The sequence below is a fragment of the Choloepus didactylus genome, chromosome 20, assembly GCF_015220235.1.
Source record: "Choloepus didactylus isolate mChoDid1 chromosome 20, mChoDid1.pri, whole genome shotgun sequence".
Lineage (NCBI taxonomy): Eukaryota > Metazoa > Chordata > Mammalia > Pilosa > Megalonychidae > Choloepus > Choloepus didactylus.
Window position 1 is genome coordinate 56,522,526 of NC_051326.1, and position 16,465 is coordinate 56,538,990.

Consider the following 16,465-nt stretch of genomic DNA (forward strand, 5'->3'; position numbering starts at 1 on the left):
ACCTTAAAAGCAGCTGAGCTACATGAAAGTACCAAACTACATTTGGTGGTTAAAGCAAAAAGGAACTAAATCTAAGGAACAGTTTACTATCCATGGGAATTGCTCCTGCCCTATACTGTGTGTGCATGTGTGTGTGTGTGTGTGTGTGTGTGTGCGTGTGTGTATTTCAGCTTTATAACCTGGGTTGGAGTAGGGGGTAAAATGAGGTTTTTGTGTGTGGTTTAGTCTATTTCTTCAAACATTCTGAATTATAATTAGCTTTGATTTTTACATCTATTCATAATGATAGCAGAGGGCAACGCACAACAGAAAGGGGGTTGCAAGCTTTCCACTTAGCAATTAATTCTATTATTAAATGCTAAGAAAAAAATAAGTGCCTGCCAGCTGTAGCTTTATTATGTTTTCCCAGAAATAATAATGAGAAGGCTGTGAAAGTATATTATTTATTTCTCCTCCCCACCCCCCTGCTTGTAGCATAAGAAGGAGAAGAATAAAAACCACGGATGGTTGTTCCTTCCATGTGAAAATAAAATTACTCGGCTATGAGAAAGTGGCTTGGACAGAGCATAAAACTGAGACTAGGATTCTTAATTGTATTTTTATTTTTATTGATTTGTTTTAAAAAGGAGCATCTATTCTGGGACAGAAACTATGCTGAGCAAAAGGGGGATTAAAAATATGGAAGATGTGGAGCCTTTTCTGTAGGACGTCGCAGCCTGAGAGGAATAAGAGACATGCAAACACCTGAATTAAAATAAAAACATGGTAAATGCTATAGTAGAGGAATAGTAGTGATCTGTGAGCACAGAGGAGAGGTGGCTATTATCAGTGGAGAGGTGGAGATATCAGTCATCAGTCATCAAATAGCTAACTGCGTGCCTTCTGCTAGCACCATGCCCGACAAATTAAAGTTTCTCAATGAATGTGGATCGAATCAGAATCTGACCTAGATTCCTGCTGCAATCCAGCTTTTCTTCAGAACATGATTAAACAAAGAATGAGGTTATCTTGTGCTTTTTGATTCACCCTTAGGTTTTAATATGGGGAAGCAAGCAGTGTACTGCACTGGCCGAGAGGTACAAATCAGTGTTCGTAAAAGAGGAACAAGTTCAAAACTCAGAATTCTTACCAATTTGGGTCTTACTCCAAGGGATTTAAATTAACACTGTTTTATTTGCCTGGGACATAAATAGTAAACTGTGACATTTTGGGAAGGGTGTTGAAGCTAAATTAATCAGGTCCTAAAATTTTAACCTCTTGCATCTACTAACTGTGTGACCTTGAATATTTTACTTCCCCTCTAATCCTTAGTTTTATTATCTATAAATTAGGTGTAAATATTCCTCTTTTAGAAGATACTATGAAGGTTAAGTACTATGTGGAAGAATGTCTGGCATATTGTAGCTTTTCAACAACTATTTTTAATCTGGGAAGTCTTATCTTGTTATTGTGGATTACAAAGCAGGTTTGTGTTGAACACAGCTTGGCTTTTTCCATTTTACTACTTGGTTGTGTGGGTGCTGCCTACAAATTGTCCTTAATGACAGAAAGTTAGGCATTCAAATGTTAAATCCCCTAATTGAGAATATTTCTTCTTTTAGTCAGCCCAATACAATGTCAGTTGTAAGAGCTTATGAGTCAAGAATTTTTAATTCTCCTAGATTCCAGTTCAACCCCATGGTGATAAAAATTTTGCAAAGTGTGAGTGCCACTATTTTTGCTTTAAGCCAGAAAGTTACTCTCTAAGCCAGGGCTTGCAAGTTGGCAACACTTGTGCAAAATTTGTCCTGAAAACATAATGCTTTTGGCAGGCACAGCATTTTTTGTTTTGCTTTCAATTAAATTGGCATGACTTTGAGTGTGGAGGGGGGTGGCCTTTTCACTTTGTCATGAAAGTGAACTATCCGGTCTCTTGGGTCTGGTTTGTTTCACATAAAATGTCACCTGCCAGTTCCTGTAGGGCATTTGAAATTATGGCCACTATTCTAAACCATGCTCACATCTACCTGAATAATAGAAGAACCTACCCATACGGGTTGAGGGGATGGTCAATTTACTGCAAAGACAATCATCTCCAAATTGATTTTCCTGTCCCAAGTCGTTCTCCCTTTATTACCAACTCTGCACTGAAAGTGATTGATCCTTCAGAAATGTATTTAATAATTTTATTACTTCCCTGATTAAGACCTCAGACTATTCTCTCGCATCAACGGTTCCATCCTCCCTGTCCATCCTCATGCACTGCTACTGTATGCTCCAGCCACGCTAAACTACTTTCCCTTCTTTAAAGATGCCCTGCATGTTCATAACTACTTAATTTTGCAAATACTTTTTTCTCTGCTTGGGATGCCCTTCTCAGAATTTTGCACTTAGCAGGCCTTCTTCCAGATACAATAATAAAACATTGAAAAGTGTTTCCTGATTAGCAAATCGAGAAGCTGATGTCTCCTTATTCTGAACTCTCAGAACAGTTTTTATTTTTTTAAACAAAAACTCCCCCTTCCCCCATCCCCCCTTGCCCCCGCAAAGTATTCATCATGGTTCTCATGGAAGACAGAACCAACAGATTTTACACACACTATATATATATCACACAAACATATACACACACACACACACACACATACACACATTTACATGCATACATATATATGTACATATATACATGTATACAATATACATATACATACACACATATATATGATGAAGTTTTGGATGAATTCCCCAGGAGCTGACTGGCTGAAGTAGAGAGAAAATCTTTTTGACTGCTGAAATTATCAGTTCTCCTTTAAGATCTTCCACTGATTGGTTGAGAATTCTCTCATTGCTCTTTCAAGGCAATATATTTTGTTGATTTTAGATGTCATCAAGCATAGATGCAATGAACTGGATAATTATGCAAATCCATGGAAAATACTTGCAGTGAAAATCAGGCCAGAACTTTCTTGACCAAGCAACTGGACACCATAACCTAGCCAAATTGACACATGAACTTAACCATTAAAGTCCACCTCTTGTCAACTTTGTACCCATACACATCTCTTTAAACCATATTTAATCTCTAAATAAAAACAATAACAGTCATACTTTTGCCTAACATAACCCAACTGCCCTGCATACAACTGGAAACACACTAACCGTTTCTCCAGAAGAGGATGCACCTCCTTGGGTAATATTCACTCTTAAACTTGATATCCTGTAACTTTACTATTATGAAATAAATTTAATGCAACTTATGTTATATGAGAAAGGAATATGTTAGGGAAAAACAGGTATTTCCTTTATTGTATCTATGCAAACATTTATAACACAAAGAAGAAACACTCCTAACCATGATAGTCCTCATTTCTGTAACTGGTCATGTGGTCATAGTTTATATTTATAACTTATATTCTTCCCCAATTCATTCCATATTCCCTTTGCCCTGGGCAAGCTCTTTAGTCATGGTTCTTTCCTTAGTGTGCTAACCTAAATCTTCATTCCTGAAAGGTGTGGGCCATTAGCTGCAGTCCTGTCAAAATTGGGTTATTGCGGGTTTTTTAGCTATTATAGTTACTTCCTACTTTGCCTGTTGATTCAGAGGCATGAGGAGCCCAAAGTGTATGGGTGGCAGTCTTAACTTGCAGTTCAATGGAATCGTGTGTGTCTAAGTGGAAGCCCTCCTCCTTTTGGAACTAAGACCTGTAGACCAGCAGAGCATAACATCATGAGGATAGGAAGCAAAAATGTTTCTAGTGGATCACTAGTGATAATAATGTATGGTGCTACTCCCATTTCTACCTCTTGATTCCTGGACTCCTTAATACTGGCTGTGGGAGAAAGAGCTCCATAGATTGAATACTGATTTTGTGTATATACAGCCTCCTGGAGAACATGACCCCAGGCTTACAAGGTATTACCACCCAGTTGGCACTGTAATTGAGTTTTCAAAAAGTCATTCCACCTTTCTATCAATCCAGCTGCTTCAGCATGATGGGGAACATGGTAAGACCAGTGAATTCTGTGAGCTTGTGCTCATTACTGTACTTCATTTGTTGTGAAGTGGGTTCCTTGAGTGAAAGCAATGCTGTGTGGAATACCATGATGGTGGATTAGACATTCTATAAGTCCATGGGTGGTAGTTTCGGTGGAAACATTGCATGTAGGTAAGGTAAATCAGTAGTCTGACTATGTGTCTGCTCCAATTAAAACAAAATGACAAAATGCTGCCTCTTCCATGGTGGAAATTGCCCAAATGTCATCAACTTGCTACCAGGTAGGAGGCAGAACACCTTGGGGAATGGTGCTTTGTCAGGGAATGAGTTTTGGTCTTTGCTGCTGGCAGACTGGGCACTCTTCAGTGACTGTAGCCAGGTTGGCCTTGGTAAGTAGAAGTCCACATTGCTGAGCCCATGCATAGCCTCCATCCCTGCCACTATGGCCACTTTGTCATGAGCCCACTGGGCAATGACAGGAGTGACTGGGGAAAGAGGCTAACTGGTATTCACAAAATGGGTCACCCTATCCCCTTGATTATTAAAATCCTCTTCTGCTGAAGTCACCCTCTGGTGAGCATTCACATGGGACTCATATTTTCATGATTTTCACCCACTCAGAAAGGTCTACCCACATACCACTCCATATACCTTTGTGTCACCAAGTTTCCAATCATGTTCCTTCCAAGTCCCTGACCATCCAGCTAAACCAGTGGCCACAATCCATGAATTGATATATGAATACACCTCTGGACATTTCTCCTTCCAAGCAAAATGAACAACCAGTGCACTGCTTGAAGTTATGCCCACTGGGGGGATTTCCCTTTACCACTGTCCTTCAGGGATGTCCCAGAAAGGGGCTGCAGTGCTGCAGCTATCCACTTTTGGATGGTACCTGTATATCGTGCAAAATCATCTGTAAATTAGGCCTGAGTTTTCTCTTCCCCAGTTAACTGATCTTGGGGAAAACTCCACAGGGCCATGAGTGAGCTGGGAAAGATAAGGTAACGTGACAGAAGTAGGGGCCATGGGCATTTGGGCCACTTCCTCGTGTAAATGACTTGTGCCTTGGGGTCTTTTCAAGCTCAGTCTCATATATTCCACCTCCATTTGATGATGGAGTACTGCTGTGCTCGCCCAATTTTATGGATTGGTGGGTCAGACAACACCCAGCCCCTGATGGGAAACTAAGGTCTAAAGTAATTTGGTGGCCCAAGCAGTCAGTCTCTACTAAGGTCCAGTATTAGGCCAAAAGCTGTTTCCCAAAGGGAGTGTAATTATGTGCAGAGGGTGGCAGGGATTTGCTCCAAAATCCTAATGGCCTGCGCTATGATTCTCATATTGAGTCTTGCCAATGGCCCCAAACAGCATCTCTATTTGTCATTGAAACTTCCAGTACTGTAGGATCTGCTGTATCATATGAACCAAGTGGCAGAGCAGCTTGCACCACAGCCTGGACCTGTGCAGAGCCTCCTCTTGTTCCAGTAGCCATTCATAACTAGTAGCTTTTCAAGTCACTCATCAGATGGGCCAGAGTAGCACACCCAAATGAGGAAAATGCCAGTGAAAACAAACTGATTGTGGTGGTCTTTACTAACAGGTGTCTAGAAAAAAAAGCATTTCTCAGATGAATAGCTGCATACCTGGTACTAGGGGAGTGTTAATTTGCTTAAACAATGATACCATACATGAAACAGCAGTTGCAACTGGAGTCACTACCTGGTTAAGTTTACAAACACTGACTGTCATTTTCCAAGAGGCATCTTCTTTTTCTGCACAGGTCAAAGAGGAGATTTGAATAGGGGTGTGGTGGGAATAACCACACTGCATCCTTTGAGTCTTTGATGGCGGCACTAATCTCTGCAATCTCTCCACGAATGCAGTATTGCTTTTGATATTATTACTTTACTAAGAAGAGGCAGTTCTAGTGGCTTTCAGTTGGCTTTTCCTACCATAATAGCTCTCACTCCACAAGTCAGGGAACAAGCCAGTTACCTGAATATGTCTATTCCAATTATGCATCCTATCACTAGAGAAATAACCTCTAATCTCCTATCTCTGAAAACTTACTATTTCTAATCATCTCTTATAAGTGATATCATAAAACTTTTGTTCTTATGTGTCTTGTTTGTTTCCCTGAGCATAATGTTTTCAAGGTTCTTCCATGTTGCGGCATGTCTTGTACTTTTCTCTCTCTTATAGTCAAATAATACCATTGTGTGTAGGGAACATAGTTTGTTTATACAGTCATTTGTTGATGGGCATTTGGGTTGTTGCCAGCTTTTGGCTATTGTGAATAATGTTATTATAAACATTGGTGTACAAGTATCTGTTTGGGGCCCTGTTTTCACACTGGTTAGGTATACACCTAGAAGTGAGATTGTTGAGTCAAATGATAATTCCATATTTAACTTTTTGAGGAATTACCATATTGTTTTCTACAGTGGCTGTACCCTTTTATATTCCCCAAAACCAGGCACTAGAGTTCCATTTTTCCTACTTGTTTTTCTTATGATGGTCGTTTTATAATGTAATTATTTCTTCATTTTTCTGCTTCTTTATAAGTTCTTTGACAGGTATCACTGCAGCATCATGTAGCACAGGACCTGGTCCACATGATGCTTGTGGCAGACAGGCTAATTGCCTATCACCTGTCCATTTTTGCTTCTCTCTCTTGTATTGGAAACCTAATTTTATTCAAAGGAGAAATAAGGCCAGCTAAGAGTATGGTCAACCAGAATTCTGGCTGAAGAATTGCGGCCAAAGATTAAGTCAAAATGTTAGTAGGAGACAGCTCTTTGTCCTTCACCCTGCAATTTGAATGCACTGCCATTAAATGCAGTACTCATCGTGCAATTATGAGGACAAAAGCCACACCTAAGGATGGTGATACAGGAAGACTAAGGAGTTGGGGTCCCTGATGCAATTCTTAGATAGCTTCACTAGGCTTGAATTCTTACCTCCATATTTCTTATTATAAAAGAAAAATATATCTCTATATGCTTAAACCAGTGTTAGTTGAGCTTTCAAGTATTTCAGCCCAATACATTCCCAATTGATAGAATGGCCAGTACATTTTATTGAAGAAAATATTTATTTGCTCACTAATTCATCAAATATTTATTAAACATCTGCTATCTTTGGGGCAGTGAACAAGACAGAGAAATTCTTACCATACTGGGGTTTACACTCTAGTAGGGGAAATAGGCAATGAATTAAGATGCAAATAAATTAATAACAGAATAAACTATAATGCCAAATAATTACAAAGTAAATGTCTTTATGAAAATCTTATGAAGAAAAATAAAACAGGATAAGGCAATAGAAAGTGATGAGAGATGGAGAGCAGTTTTAGATGGGGAGACAGGTTGGACAAAAAGGACATAAAGAAGTGGTGACATTTGAAATAAAAGAATGAGCTCTATGTCTGTCTCTGGGAACCACAAGCCCAAATGGCTTGAGGCATGAATTTGTTCCTGGAAGAGCAAGACTTCTAATAAAGCTGAAAAGGGTAGAGTGAGATAAAGGATGGAAATGACATCAGAAAGAAAGGCAAGAGGACATTCAGGGAAGATAGTGAAGTAAGGAGCTCCAGGAGTCAGTCCTCCCACAAAAACACTATTAAACAGCAGGAACTGTCTTAAAAACTATTTTCAAACTCCACAGCCAGAAGAACACTGTACAGCATGCATGGAAGAACAGGAGAAAGAGACTGTAAATTGCTCTCTCTGCATGTGGCTACTGGCACCAGTCCCCCACCTCTGGAACAGACCATCACAGGGTACAGCCCCTGGCTAGCTGCTACTAACAGAAAGGGACATAAAAACCTCTTCACCCAAAATAGAGCTGTGCACAGTGGATCACTGAACACGGCTTTTGATTAGCCAATTTGGCTCACTTGGTCCTGGCTCTGAGAGCAGCTGTTGTTTCAAGCCACCTGGGATAAAAGTGGCAGCAGCCATTGTTTCAACCCTACCCCAGACAATGGTAGTAGAAGCCATCGTTTCAATCTAAACCAGACAGGGGTGGAGGTGGTGGAGATTTAAGGATGCAGGGCTTCCTCAGGGCTCTGTGGGAAAATTAGGTGAAGGGCTGCATTTTCCTGGCCAGAAAAGCTCAGCTTTGGGGAATCATCAGAAAAGTTCTGGTATCCTTCCTGATCCCCCCACACCCAACCCCAGGGCTTGTTAGAACTGGGTTTGCACTTCTTCATGGGTCTCTGGCCCAGTACTGGCTGGGAAAGACTGAATTGGGAACGTGCTCCCTGGGGAGGCCCTCCTCCAAGAATTTGCCCTCCAGGTAAAAGCAGCATAAGACAACAAAAGTAGTGTAAAAAGCTACAGAGGCAGGTGGTCTGGGACAAAGGCCTGCTGGCAACACATGCCTGGGAGAGGATAGATTCACTGGGAAACACATAGGACAACCAAACTCCTGTAAACAGGGAAACTCCAAAAGAAGTAACAGGCAAAAGCCAGTACAACACAGAGGCCCACCAGGAAGGGAAAAACTGCACAATGCATTCACCTTGTAGACTCTCCTGACAGGAAGGATGAAGCTCAGGAATATCTCTGTCTTAGCACCAGCTACATACACAACTAGGAAATAGACATTGCAGGGAGTAATCACAGTTAACATTTTGAAATATAAAAATGTACAGTGTGCAAAAAGAGTACAAGACAAACAAACAGGAATGATAGCTCTTCCAAAGGAAGAGATGAAAATACAGAAAACACAAATGAAGAAGATAAGACTGTGGACATACCAAACAAAGCTTTAAAAAAAGGGGGCTGAAAAATGCTTAAGGAGGTGAAGGGAGGCACAGAGAAAGAACTAAAGGATACCAGGAAAACAATGAATGAACAGTATGAGAGCCAGTAAAAAGATAGGAATTTTAAAAAGGAACCAAACAGAACAAATAGATTTGAAGACCACTGTAACTGAAATGAAAAATGTCCAGGATAGTTTCAAGAGCAGGATGGAGCTAGAAGAAGAAAGAATCAGTGAACTTAAAGATAAGACAATTGAAATGAGTCAGACTAAGGGACAGAAAACAGAAATGTTAAAAGGTAAAATAGCTTTTGACAATATGGGACACAATCAAGCACACCAACAAATGTGTTATGGGAGTAACAGAAGGAAAAAAAAAAAAAGAGAAAGGGGCAGCAGGAATATTCAGAGACTTAATGACAGAGAACTTCCAAAACTTAGAAAAGACATGAATATAAACAACCAAGAAGCTCAGAGAACACCAAACAGGATAAACATGAAGAAAAGTACACCCTATCTTATGTTGATTACATTATCAAATACAAAAGACAAGGAGAGAGTTCTGAAAGCTGCAAGAGAAAAGCAACATGCAAGAGTACTTACTTACAGCACCCATTAAGATTGAGTGCTGATTTCTCATCAGAAACCATGGAAGCAAGAAAGCAGTGGATTGAAATACTTGAGAGTACTGAGTGAAAAATTGCCAGCCAAGAATTTTATATCAGGTGAGACTCTCTTTCAAAAATGAGGGAGATATTAAAACATTCTCAGATAAACAAAAGCTGAGAGAGTTCATCACTCCCTGACCTACAAGCAATATTAAAGGTAGTTCCTCAGACTGAAAGGAAAGGACAACTAGACAGAGATTCAAAGTAATACAAAGAAATAAAGACCTGTCATAAAGGTAACCATTGGGTAATTATAAATGCCAGTATTGTTGCATTGTAGTGAAGAAGCTCCACTTCTTATTTCCTACAGGTGACAGAATGCAAATGCATAAAATGTAATGATAAGTCTAGGTTTGGGAGCATAAAATGTTCAAAGATAGAAGTGGTAACAAATCTAAAAAATGGTGGGAGGGGCAGCAGGATATAAGGAAAGTAAACATGCATACTATTGAAATTAAGTTGGTGTTTCAGTTTGCTAAAGCTGCCAGAATGCAATATACCAGAAATGGATTGGGGATTTATTAACTTGCAATTTACAGTTCTTAGACGATGAAAAGTTCCCAATTGTGGCATCAACAGGATGGTATCTGGACTCTGAAGACAGGCTGCTGGCATTCAGGACACCCCCGTCACATAGGAAGGCAAATAGCTGGCATCTTCTGATCCTTCACTCCTGGGTTCCATTGCTTTCAATTCAGGATTTCAATAGCCTCCTCTCTGAGCATCTGTGGGTCCTCTCTTAGCATCTCTGGGGTTTTTCTCTAAGCTCTCTCAAAACTTCTCTGGGTGTTTCTCTCTCTGAGCTCTCTTGGCTTTTTCTGTCTTTTATACGAATAAAGGACTCCAGTAAAAAGATTAAGCTTACCCTGGATGGGGTGGGTCACATCTCAATTGAAACAACCTAACCAAAAGGTCCAACCTATAATATATCTGCACCCATAGGAGTGGATTAAAAGAACATGGCACTTTCTGGGGTACAGTTGAGCTTCAAACCAGCACAGTTGGTATGAAACAAAATATAATTGTGATAGATGTAGGATGTTAAGTTTTAATGCTATGGTAACCACAAGGGAAACAGATAAAAATATATATTCAGATAAAAATAAGGCACTTAATACAGTACAACACAGGGAAGAAAATAAATGTAAGAGTAGGCGTTAGTGGAAGTGATGGATAGAAAAGGTATAAGACTTTCAAAGGCTAAATAGCAAAGTGGCAGAAGAAAGACCTGCATTACCAGTAGTGACTTGAAATGTAAATGGATTAAACTTTCCAGTCAAAAGGAAGAGATTGGCAGAATGAATACAAAACCATGACCCAACTATATACTGTGTGCAAAAGACTCACCTTAAATACAAAGATACAAGCAGGTTGACAAAAGAATGGAAAAAAAATAAACCACACAAGTCATAACCAAAAGAGAACTGGGGTGTTTATACTAATATTGGCAGAGTGCAAGATCAACACCCCAAAATTAGTAGTGTTTATATAAACAAGCAATAAAGAATCAGAAGAAGAAATCAAGAAAAACTTCCATCCACAATAACAATTAAAAGAATCAAATATCTGGGAATAAATCTAACCAAGAATTTAAAGAAATTGCAGACAGAAAATTATAAAACATTGATAAAAAGAAATAAAAGAACATCTAAATAAATGGAAGAATATTCCATATTCATGGATTGGAAGACTAAATATCATTTACATGTCAAAATTCTTCAAAGCAATTTATAGATTCAATTCAATTCCAATCAAAATTTCAACTACCTTCTTTGCAGAAATGGAAAAACCAGTCATTGAGTTTATATGGAACGGTAAGGGACTCTGAATAGCTAAAGCCATTTTGATAAAGGAGAATGAAGTTGGAGGACTCACACTTCCCAATATTAAAGCATATTACAAAGCCACAGTAATCAAAACAGCATAGTATGGCACAAGGACAGACATATAGACCAATACAACAGAATTGAGATCTCAGAAATCAGCCCTCACATTTATGGCCAACTAATTTTTGACATGCTGACAAAGACCTCTCAATTGAGAAAGCATAGTCTCTTCAACAAATGATGCTGGGAAAATTGGATCTTCATTTGCAAAAAATAAGGAGTACCACTACTTCACAGCATATATAAAAATCAACTCTAAATATATCAGAGACCTAATCATAAGAGCTAAAACTATCAAATGCCTAAAAGAAAATGTAGGGAATCATCTTCAGAACCTTGTGTTAAGCAATGGTTTCTTAGACTTTACACCTAAAGCACAAATAACCAAAGAAAAAAATAAATAAATAAGAACTCACCAAAATCCAAACCTTCTCTTGCTCAAAGGACTTTCTCAGAAAAGTAAAAGTTAACCCACACAGTGGGAAAAAATATTTGGAAACCACATATCTGATGAAGGGTTAATATCCAGTAGTATAAAGAAATCCTTCAACTTAATAACAAAAAGGCAAATAACCCAATTAAAAATGGGCCAAAGACTTGAACAGACATCTCTCCAAAGAGGAAGCACCAAAATATATATTTTAATATGATTAAAAGGGAAATGATAGATTGTATATATGATAAAAGAATAAAACTTTTTTGTAAAGCCATAGAACTATACTACCCAAACTGTGAGCCTAAGTTAAACCATGGACTTTAATTAATAGTACAATAAAAATGTTATCATCAATTTTAACAAATATTCTGTACCAATGGAAGGTGGTGGTGGTGAGGTGCTATATGGGATTCATGTATTTTGTGCATGATTGTTCTGTAAACCCACAACTTCTCTAATAATGGGGAAAAAAAGAAAGGCAAGCAGTGGATGATGGAGGCAATATAGGCCTTAGATTGAACTTTGAATTATCCTCTAAGTGTAATAAGAAGACATGGGAGGGTTTTTATTGGGAATTGATTAATTATTTGATTTATAGTTTCCATGATTATTCTGCTGTTTAGAAAACTGATTGTGAAGGGAGGCAATATTGGAAGCATGAGATAAATGTAGAGGCTATTATATTTTTTAGTGAAGAGATGATAGAGGTAGTGGAAAGTGGGCTTACTAACATGGGTAAAAGAGGTGATTCTCAGATTTTGTCATAACTTCTTGAGTGAACTTTAATGACTTTTTCAAAGATAAGGGAGATTTGAAATTTGAAATGAAGAAATCAATTTATCTTGACCATGTTACATTTGAGATATCAATTAGATAATCAAACAGAGATGCCAGGTAGGAAGTTAAAGATCAGCAGACAATTCAGGGCTGGAAATATAATTTTGGGATTCATCAGCACACATATAAAGACATGGAACTGGAGAAGATCGCCTAAGGGGTTAGAGAAGAGAAGGATGAGATGATCCTAGGGTACACCAACTGTTAGAGGTCTCAGGGAGAAGAAGAAGCTAATAAAGGAAACAAAAAAGGAAAGATCAATGAAGGAACAAGAAATCAAATGGATATGAAGACCTGGAAAGAAAGTGCAGAAAGTGCTTCAGGAATAAGGAGATAAATTTATTCATCAGGTCAAATAGATGAAGATTGCGAATTGATCACTGATTCCTTGACGAGAATAGTTTCAGTGGATTGATAGTGACCAAAGCCTGAATGAAATTGATTGATTTAAAAATTAAAGACAGGGAAGTAAAGAAGCAAGTATAGAAAATATTCTCAAGGAATGATGACATCAAAAGAGAGAAGAGAAATAAAGTGATACTCAGAGGGATAAGTGGGGTCTAAGTATTTTCTTTTTTCAATTAGAAAGTATTAAAAATATTTCCTGCTTACCATCTAGAAAAAGTGATCATTATGATGCAAAAGAGGGAACATGACTTCAAGAGCAAAGTCTTTGAAGAGGATAATCAAATGTAATGCACAGGAAATCTAACAGGGGGTCTGTTTACACATTACAGCAGGAGAATATATAAATGCGGATGCAAGTTGATTCATACATTGATATTGGGATGACACAATAGATGTTATGCAGTGTTGGATGGGCGGATGGATAGATGGGCACTTTCTCTCACCAAATGGCACTTATAATTTTTCTCAATGAAGTAAATGACTTCATCAAATTACAAGCTCCCAAAGAGATTTTGAAAGACAAATCTTCCCATTTAAATCTTTTAAATGCTTTCTAAAACAGACAAATCTTCGGTATGTCCTGTGGTCTCAACTTCATCTCTTTTGACAGAGGGTATAAAGATATAGGTGAGACAGGAAGAATTATTGGAATGAAATTGTCAACAAATAAAACTCTAAAAGAAGAAAAAATAAAAATGTGTTGAGACTTCAGGGCTAGGTGATTTTTTTTAAATTGTTCTGAGCTGAATAACATACAATTAGATGTAGTGGCAAAACATTTCCCAACTAGTTCTTTGAAAAAAATATAGAGCAAAATTGACCAAATTAGCATTTTATGATTATTACTGAGAGGAAGGTAAAATTATGTTGTATGGTTTTGTGGAATAAATTAAAATGGTTTATTTCATTTTAAGGAAATTAGTGTTTTAAAACAACTTATAGCTCATGAACATGTTAGAAAATTTAAAGTTTTGTGCAGAAAAATTTCTTTCAATTAATCAATAGCAAGTGGAGGCTGAAGGGAATACCTCAGACTTTTAATGAATTTTTTGAGGGAAAAAACTAGACAAACTCAGCACAATGCATTTGAAACGAAGATTGACTATAGTGAGAACCTAGTCATAGTTACCCAAATATAAACGCAAATCTCAACTCTGCCACTTATTATCTTTCATAATTCCTTGAATTTCAGGTTACTGATTTGCAAAATGGAATTAATATTAATATAGTAGATTTTTATGAAGGCTTAAATAGATAATCTATGTAAAGTACATGACACAAAGTGTTATATTTTAGGAACCCCAAAACTGCTTTTTTAGTGCTTTTTTGATTTACCTCATTTTTTCTTTTCTTCTTTACCTCTGCAATCCCACACTTTGAAGGGCACCAGAAGTACTGATGTAAATGAATGTCTTCATCAGTCCCTTCTCTGATAACCTATTTAGTTTTCAGATAATCCCCTATAGCAAAAGACACACACACACACACACACACACACACACAAATACACATATGTATACACACACTCTCTGTGGTACCCATAGTATTTACTTTTCTTTTCAGTTAATAGCTCTCACAACAGGAAAAACGCTTTTTTTTTTTTTTTTCTGTTTTGAGCATTTGATTTTACTTCTAGAATCATTCCACATTGGCTGATAATTTACTGCTTTTTAATATGTTAAACTGAAATTATTTCAAAATCACTCTGTAGTAATTTCCAACTCTGTAATAAAGAAAAATATATCATTTTGATGTTTACTTTCAGCTTTTAAGTCCACACTCTTCCTTTTCCTCTTTGCCCCACATCTGGGTAATCTTATTTTAAAAAGCCCCCATTTGTGTGCTCATTCCTTGGGCTGATAGAAATCTCAAACTACACGAGCCCTCATCCAGGAGGGCACCTTACCCTGGCTCCAATCCCCTAACCACAGTCAAAATCCAAAGCTTCACTCCTCTCCCCACCCCAGACTCTTGTTGGACTCCTGACTGAAACAGCCCTTCTTCTTGGGGAATCCTTTTGCTGTTTACCATGTAAGAAATTAAATTTTATTTCACATCCATTGGTACCTACATATCACTCATTTTCAAATCCATAAAATCCCAGGAGGGGACTGCCTGGTGAACTGTAGCACACTCTTCCTTCTACCCCCCCCCCCCAGAAAAACTCTCTAATCTTTGTTTCCAGGTGTTAAATTAATCAATCAAGTAAAAATTCATTCTTTCTGCCTGCCACAGGGTTTTTATACATTCTGTTTCCCCTGTCTTCAATATTCTAACCACCCCAACCCTACCATCCCTGACTAATCCTTCAGATAAACTCAACCATCTTTCTTTAAGGAGACTGTGTTTGACTTACCAGTCTAGGTCAGATTCCTTTGCCACAAATTCTCATAGATTTCTTTTTGACCACTATTACAATACGATAAATTGTAATTACATATTTATTTGTATAAGCATTTTACTAACATATCTCTCTCCCTTTCAATTCCTCCACACAGTCGGAGCCACCTCTGATCCTTCTCTCCATTGTTTACTGCACACTTAACACACTACTTGGCATGTGGATGAATGAGCCAATATTTTTTCATTAGGCATTAGAATAAATCAGTTCTTAGGGCAGACATTGTTTCTGTGTGTATGTGTTATATACTGTGTGTGCGTGTGTGTGTGTGTGTAGACAGACAAGGATGGATGGATGGATAGATGGTAGACAGAAGGATAGATAGAGAGATAGATATAGATATCCACTTGCACATACATACATGAATAATAAATCACAGTGAACCTAGTATTTCTCACTTCCCTGCATGGAGATCATTCACTTTGCTCAAATAAGCCTCAGGTAGGCATCAGGAACTTAGGAAAGGGAAGCAGCAGGGGAAAATAAAGAATGTTTATTATGGAAGCAAATAAATGGATATGGTTCCTTGTTTAGCCATTGATATATTGTGTGACTTGGGGACAGTTACTTAATATTGATGAGGCCCTGTTTTTTCATCTATAAAATAGTTTATAAAGCTACATTAAGATGTGGTGTGGGGACATAAAATTATTATGTAAAGCACATTCCAATACAGCATATAAAGCACGTGTTTAATAATGTGTGCCTATTTAAATCAAAGTGTCCTGCAACTGGTTTAATTTTCATAGAAGCCCTGAACCGTAAGTGAAAAACCCAGCCCTCACAAACAGGCTTTAAGGAATTTGGACTAAAACTTCCGTCTCTTTTAAACTAAAAGTTTCATCTCCTTTAAACTCAGCCTTCCTTTCATAATTCTTTTTAACTTATATACAAAAACTTTCTAAAACCCTCTCACCTTTTATAAACATAAAAACTTCATGATCTTTATTAATGGCATTTGAAATTTAAATAAAGCCAATGTCATAATAATAACTGGAAACTTTCAAACCACATATGCTCCAGAGATTTACGTAAGTTTTGCCCCCATGATGTGGATATTCTTTCCTTCTACTCTTTCATAATCTCTG